The following is a 7387-nucleotide window of genomic DNA, read 5'->3' as shown; positions in this document are numbered from 1 at the left end:
ATACGTGGCTTAAGAGTACTGTTTGGCGAAATGGTCAAACATATTTTTGCAAAAAGGCAACAGATAGTGGTGACAGAAGAAAGAGGAACATTGAAGGCATACACTTAGGCTCACAAACACGCGAAAGTTTATTTCCTCTGGCGCAGAGTAAGTCACTAAGGCCTAGCGACAAACATCGAAAAAAAAACATAACACACAACTGAACAACACACAATATACAGTCATTTTACATTTTGTTTTTCTTCTTTCTTTTGCTCTTGCCAAATCGAAGTATGTCAGTTCGCTTGCCGATAGAGATGCTGAAGCATCGCTGACACACGTGTACGGACATCGAGGAGAACGAAGAAAGAGTTGAGGCCGCCGCGGTGGCTCAGTGGCTACGGTGCTCGGCTGCTGACCCGAAAGACGCGGGTTCGATCCCGGCCGCGGCGGCTGGAATTTCTTTGGAGGAGAAATTCTAGAGGCCCGTGTACTGTGCGATGTCAGTGCACGTTAAAGAACCCCAGGTGGTCGAAATTTCCGGAGCCCTTCACTACGGCGTCTCTCATAGCCTCAGTCGCTTTGAGACGTTAAACCCCATAAACCAACCAACCAAGAAAGAGTTGAAGAAAACGAAGAAACCCATCCCGTGCTGCAGCGGTCTACTGGTAAAGACAAAGCTGCGCATCCATTCCTGGAGGAATTCAGCCCGAGGACATCATCATCATCATCATCATTTGCAGAGGCGAATATGTGGACGGTGCGGCTGAAAGGCGTGCCAGAAGGCGCAAACCACACGGCTGTCTCCATTAACGGCAAGATCTACTCGTTCGACCCCGAACGCGAGGACGTGGACCGCACAGAACGCGAACCCGTACCCGTCTACGTCTTCAATTTCACTCCTCATGGCGACTGGGCGCCTACCCCCTTGAGGTAAGGAAAAATGGCCCTCCAAAGAGTGGAAAACTTTTTTCGGCCCAAATCAGTCAAAAATATCCGAGCTCAAGGCGGTACGCGCCGGCTCGCCGTCAGGTATGGAAAAGTCGCCTAATCACGTGGCAATACATCACATGAAAGATAGACGGCGCTACCGAACAGCTAACGCTCGTTACTTTAACGTCTTATAGACGGTGGCGGCATTTTTCTTTCTCAGATTCCTCTATTTATAATTAAGAGCCCCATTGAGATAAGCCTTGACGAGTTTTTTATTTTTTTCCGTTCGGATCTGCGCCAAATCCTCACCAGTTCCCCTCCGTGGGTATGTGCCATTAAATCTGAGGACATCATCATCATCATCGCATGCAGTGGCTAGACCAGTTAGCTTGGCGGCGCTGCTGGCTCGCCGAACGAGGGATATCTACAGGGTGAGTACAGGGTGGATCAATCACTTGATGCCCCAGAAGTTATTGGACGGCCATAAGGCCAAAAAGACTCCGAAGCGCAGGACGACGTTGACCACGGTGCCGTATTGACCTCTCCTAGCATCATGGCGTCTTTACCTGAGCCGAAGGAGAAGATATTCAAAGTACCGGAAGGGCCAGCAAAGAAGAATAGAACCGGGTCTGCCGTAAGTACTCCAGCGAAGGCTGCGTCGTCTGGGGCACCCGGTTGGAGCCAAAGGAATGGAGGGAAGCCGGTGCGGTCACCGTGGTCTGTGGTCAGTCCGGTAGCGCAGGTGAGATAACTATTTTCTATTTCCACTTTTTCATAGAAACCGTCGGCAGGATAAGCCTCCGCTCTTAGTTTAATCCTTTGTACTATGACACAACTGAATGCCGATCACAGAACAAAAAAATTGCAGGGAACAGTTAAGCTCCGCCTTAAGGGTATGACACGATAGCTTGATGGGTTAATTCCCATATATGCAGAAGGTTATTGTCTATTTTACCTTCGTAGATCTGTGGTAGTCATCATACCCCACCTGGCGAAGCGGTTAAGCGATGCGCCACTGCCCTGCGGTGACAGGTGCTCTCAGCTGTGGGCCTTGCTCGACACAGGTTGCTCTTCCCGAGCGACCAATCATTTATTTAACTGCCACCTGCCACGGTGGGCCGCATGCTCACTATCCGGTGGGGGGCAGGTTGTGATGACGCCGCAAGGTCACGTGACCTAGATGACCCACCGACCTTCTCTGGGCACCACTTGCCGGGGTCATGCTCGTGGTCTTTCGCTCACTACGCCGACAACGCCGACGCCGGATTTTCTGCGTAAATATGCATATAACGCTATCGCATTAAAACAGCCTAAAATATCAGAGTTTGACATCGCGAACCTTTATTGTACTTGGTTACGTTTCAGCGAATCTCTCGCACTCCTGAGCAATGTCACTTAATGTGTAGAAAAATTCAACCTTAACAATGATGGTACAGGGTATACCTGTGTAGGTTTGGTTTGGTTTATTGGGGTTTAACGTCCCAAAGCGACTGAGGCTATGAGGGACGCCGTAGTGAAGGGCTCCGGAAATTTCGACCACCTGGGGTTCTTTAACCTGCACTGACATCGCACAGTACACGGGCCTCTAGAATTTCTCCTCCAAAGAAATTCAACCGCCGCGGCCGGGATCGAACCCGCGTCTTTCGGGTCAGCAGCCGAGCGCCATAACCACTGAGCCACCGCGGCGGCTACCTGTGTAGGTATATTTTGATACCCATAGAGGCGTTTTAAATGCCTGCATACGAGTCAGAAGTACTGAGTAGAGAAACGCGCTTAGAATTAGTCGCACCATATATAGAAATAGGTTTGGTTTGGTTTATTGGGGTTTAACGTCCCAAAGCGACTGAGGCTATGAGGGACGCCGTAGTGGAGGGCTCCGGAAATTTCGACCACCTGGGGATCTTTAACGTGCTCTGACATAGAAATAGGTGATGGTTGTGCTAAAATAGACGCGAATTGCTGGACATATCCCAAGACTTTTGTAAGCGCAGAGTCTTTTGAAGCGAGAGCTTCACTACGGGACCTCGAGCTTCGCGGCGCTTGCGGTTTTGACCTTCATTTGACCTTCAGCAGGCCTTGGTTCAACGGACGCGGGCGGCGTTGCTTGCCAATGGGACTGCGGAATAGGGGCTCCACCTAGTATTGTGAGGGGAAAGGGCCAATAGTGCCCTATCCCAACCAACTCTCTGTAAATAGACAAGAAAAGTTTTTCACCACGACCAGATAAAGCAAAGGAAAGCGCATACTGGCCCCCTGGGACAGTGGACACCTTAGTAGCGCTTTAAGCTACGAAACCGATAAAGAGCGGGTGCTTCGAAAGCAAAGGAAAGAAGGCGCATAACTGGCCCCCTGGGGCAGTGGACACCTTAATCGCACTTTTAGCTAGGAAACCGATGAAGAGCCGCGTTTCGATGGAGGCGAAACGCAAGAGGCGCCCCTGTGCTGTGCGATGTCAGTCCACGTTAAAGATCCCCAGGTGGTCGAAATTATTCCGGAGACCTCCACTACGGCACCTCTTTCTCTCTTTCTTCTTTCACTCCCACCTTCCTCCCTTCCCTGACGGCGCGGTTCAGGTGTCCGCCGAGATATGTGGTACTGCGCCATTTTCTTTCCTCAAAAACCAATTTACCAAATTACCAATTGCAAGGAACTTCGAAAGCAGAGGAAAGCCGCATAATAAAACATTACGATCCTAACACGGATGGGCGATGCCCGCACTGTGGGGAGACCTGTGATATATTCCACATGGTGTGGGCATGTACTCAAAATCCCCACCTCCTCCCTTCCCCTACCCCTTCCAGAGAGGCATGGGAGACTGCCCTCCTCAACTGCTCCTCGCTTGAGTCCCAAAGGGCTCTGGTGAAACGGGCGAGAGACGGGGCCTCGTCATGCGGTGTCCCGGACTAGGGACGCCGACCATGTAGCGGGGCCACTCTGTGGCTCCCAAACTCTTTTTCACAAAATAAAAGTTTTCACCACCCCCACCATAACTGATCCCCTGAGAGAGTCAACACCTTAGTCGCGCTTTAAGCTACGAAACCTATGAAGAGCGGGAGCTTCAAAAGTAGAGAAAAGGCGCATAACTGGCCTCCCGGGACAGTGGACACCTCAGTCGCGCTTTAAGCTGCGAAACCGATGAAGAGCGGGGGCTTCTAAAGTAAAGGCTTATCTGTTTTTTTAGCCAGCGTCCGCTCCAGCGGACGTGGTTGTTGCGACGCGCGTCTTTTCTCTCCCTTTTTTTTTCTCTTATCTTTCAACTCTCGTCTATCTGCACGTGGCAGCGGTGGTGGCTCGGCTTGAGCCAGTCGGCAGGCCTGCACTTTCGATTTCATCCTTCTCTCAGTCGCAACCAACCCTCTAAAGCAAAGTAAAGAAGGCGCATAACTGGCCCCCTGGGACAGTGGGCAACTCAGTCGTGCTTTAAGCTAAGTGGCGGTAGCGACAGATGTACCCTGCATGCGTTGGCATTGACATCGTAGTGGCAGATACGCGGCACTGAAGCCATTGACGTTGACAGCGTTTTACACTCCCATGATTTTAAGGAAATTAAGTGCACATAACTGGCTCCCTGGGTCGGTGGACACCTGAATCGCGCTCATAATTACGTGGGGAGATGAGAGGGAGAGGTGGGCTGCACGCGTTAGCGCTGACAACGTTGTGGCAGACATGCGGAACTGCTGCAATAGGCCGCAGCGTTCATTGAGTGAGCAAACTCTCGCGATCAACCATTAGCTGCCACCTGCCAGGGTGGGCGCGCTGCCTATCCAGCGTACGGGACGCACTCAAAGTTACAGATGCCAAGCTGCGTGCAGTTGCCCCATACGCCATAGCTTTTGCTCTCTACTGTGCTCAGACACTGGCGGCACTTGTAGTATCACACAGGGCATATGGCGCAGCTTTTAATGGCACTTCAGACGCATGTGGCAGTATGTGTGCGCGTGGACTAGTGCATCGTCTTGGAAAATTCATACTGCTCCCTCTAAAATGACATCATCACCTCTTATCGACTCGCTGCCTCGTTCATCCCTGCTACCTTGGTGCTGAGCCGCAGACTCAGAGAATACTACCCCACCTTTCCTGACATCAATATTTTATCTTTCATCCCTTTAGCACTGCTTCTGCTTCCACTGCTGTTTGTCGTGCACTTCACGATATTTAGCCGGCCCTCATGGCATCTAGTTGACGCAATACATCATATCATTATTAAAGGTATGGTTTGGTTTGATTTATGGGGTTTAACGTCCCAAAGTGATTCAGGCTATGAGAGACGCCATAGTGAAGTGCTCCGGGAATTTCGACCACCTGGGGTTCTTTAACGCGCACTGACATCGCACAGTGCACGGGTCTTTAGAATTTCGCCTCCATAGAAATTCAACCACCGCGGCCGGGATCGAATGCGCGTCTTTCGGGTCAGGTATCAGAGTGAGGTAAGTGCAGTGTTGGAGGACGCTGGGCAGATTGTGATGGAACATCTTGCCACCACGTGTACTCAATGCCTTATAACCTCGCGCGTACCGGAATCTTGGAAAAACGCTAACGTTATCTTGATCGATAAGAAAGTGTGTCATGGACTTTAAAATTTATTGCCCGATCAGCTTACTTCTAGCTGCCTACAAGGTATTTACTCGATAATAGAATCCGAGGAACCTTAGACTTCAAGCAACCAAATGAACAGGCCGGCTTTCGTAAGGGCTTCTTCACAATAGGCCACAATTGCGCCATCGTTCAGTGGACAGAAAAATGCGAAGAATATGACCAGCCTCTATATACAGTTTTACTCGATTACGAGAAAGCGTTTGACTAATTCGAAATCTGAGTATTCATGCAGGCATTGTATAACCAGTGTGTAGAAGAGGCATTTGTAAAACTGCAGCAAGATATTTACAGCGGTCGCACAGCCAAGATATTCCTCCATAGAGAAACTAAGTAGCAGTCATGAAGGATGCAGGCAGGGATAGGCGATCTCTTCAGTGCTCTTAACCACGTTTTTACAAGAGGTATGTAAAGATCTGGATCAGGAAGTGCAGGGGATAGAAGTAAATGCAGAATACCTTTGCAAACTGCGATTTGATGACGACATTGCTTTGCTAAGTAACTCAGGGGAGGGGCGAGGGCGAGTTGCAAAGCATACTCGAGGGCCTAGACAGGAAAAGCAGAACAGTCAGTCTAAAAATTGCTATGTAAAATCCTCATATTTATCAGTATCGGAAGGCAACAGCAGTTTACGATAGGCGGTGAAGTATTGAAAGTGGTGAGGGATTATATCTACTTAGGGCAGGTAGTGACCACAGATCCTAAGCACGAGAGTGCAATAACTAAGATAATAAGAATGAGGTGGATCCCATTTGCCAATTATTCTCGGATCATGGCCGCAAGTTTACCTACGCCCTTCAAGAGAAAAGTATATACCCGCTGTATCACGGGGCAGAAGCGTCGATGCTAAAGAAGAGAGTTCATAATAACTGGAGACAACAGAGCGAGTTATGGAAAGGTGTAACGTCGAGAGACAGCAAGAGAGCAAAGGCGATAAGGAAATGAACGCGACTAATAGGTGCTGCAGTCGAAATCAAGAAGAAATGGTTATAGGCAGCCTATGTAATGCGAATGTAAGATAACCGAGGGTCGTTAAGGGTTATGGACTGGATTCCAAGAGAAGGCAAGCGTAGGATGGGGTGGCAGAAAGTCAGGTGGGCGGATGAGATTAGGAAGTTTGCAGGGTGAAGGTAGCCGCAGCGGGCACTGGATGGAAGTAATTCGAGATATATAGGAGAGGCACTTTTATCGAAGTGAGAGTTGATTGGCTGATGATGAAATTAAAATTTGAGAGTATTGTGCAACTCATGATCTGACTTGAGCCTGTGGCCTCAGTCTTATCCTCATTTGTGGATAATACTTTGTGGCAAGTTTAGTGAGGTCGGTGTTGACGTCTGTACAAAAGTGGTGGTTTTGGGCAGCAAGGAATGAGCGATGTGAGGTGCTGACAACCATCGTTCATTTGCTGTGTATTCGTGAAGAGAAGTTACCAGCATAGCTGACATTCCAAGTCACCTGGATAACTCTTCGGTAACACTTACTAAAGTGGCTTGTACTGACGTCACAACGGCTGCTATGTAGGCCGAACCGGAGTGCGAGGAAAATGTGCGCGAATGTCTGATCAGTTTATCGCCACCTGCCCTGAAATCATGGTGGCTACTACACGTGGTGCACTGTGACGGCATTAGTGGCATAGCATGCAAGGTTTATATAAGGATAAAAAATCAACTCGCACAAGCCCTATGCCGTTCCAGGCTTTCTGGTGGATCTGAGTGCTGTTTATCCTTGCAGTTTGAGTATTAATCTTATTCAGTGGAGTCACAACACCTTTAACCAGACAGGAATTAGATATGCCAGCCTGTAAATGCACAACTCAATGCACCGATATAAACGTTCAGTTCTCTCCTTTGTTCTCTTTTTCTGCTCTATTTTTCAGTACATA

General features: G+C 49.2%; 1 pseudogene; it reads left to right on the top strand.

Annotated features, from left to right (window-relative positions):
- Positions 1 to 730: 730 nt before the first annotated feature.
- The window catches only part of LOC149335344 (uncharacterized), a 31381-nt pseudogene continuing 24724 nt past the window's right edge, over positions 731 to 7387 (top strand).

Source organism: Amblyomma mixtum, chromosome 7 (assembly GCF_055824585.1).
Source record: "Amblyomma mixtum isolate Tamu chromosome 7, ASM5582458v1, whole genome shotgun sequence".
Classification (NCBI taxonomy): Eukaryota; Metazoa; Arthropoda; class Arachnida; order Ixodida; family Ixodidae; genus Amblyomma; species Amblyomma mixtum.
The sequence above is the reverse complement of the archived record's forward strand: the minus strand, read 5'-3'. Positions and strand labels throughout refer to the sequence as shown.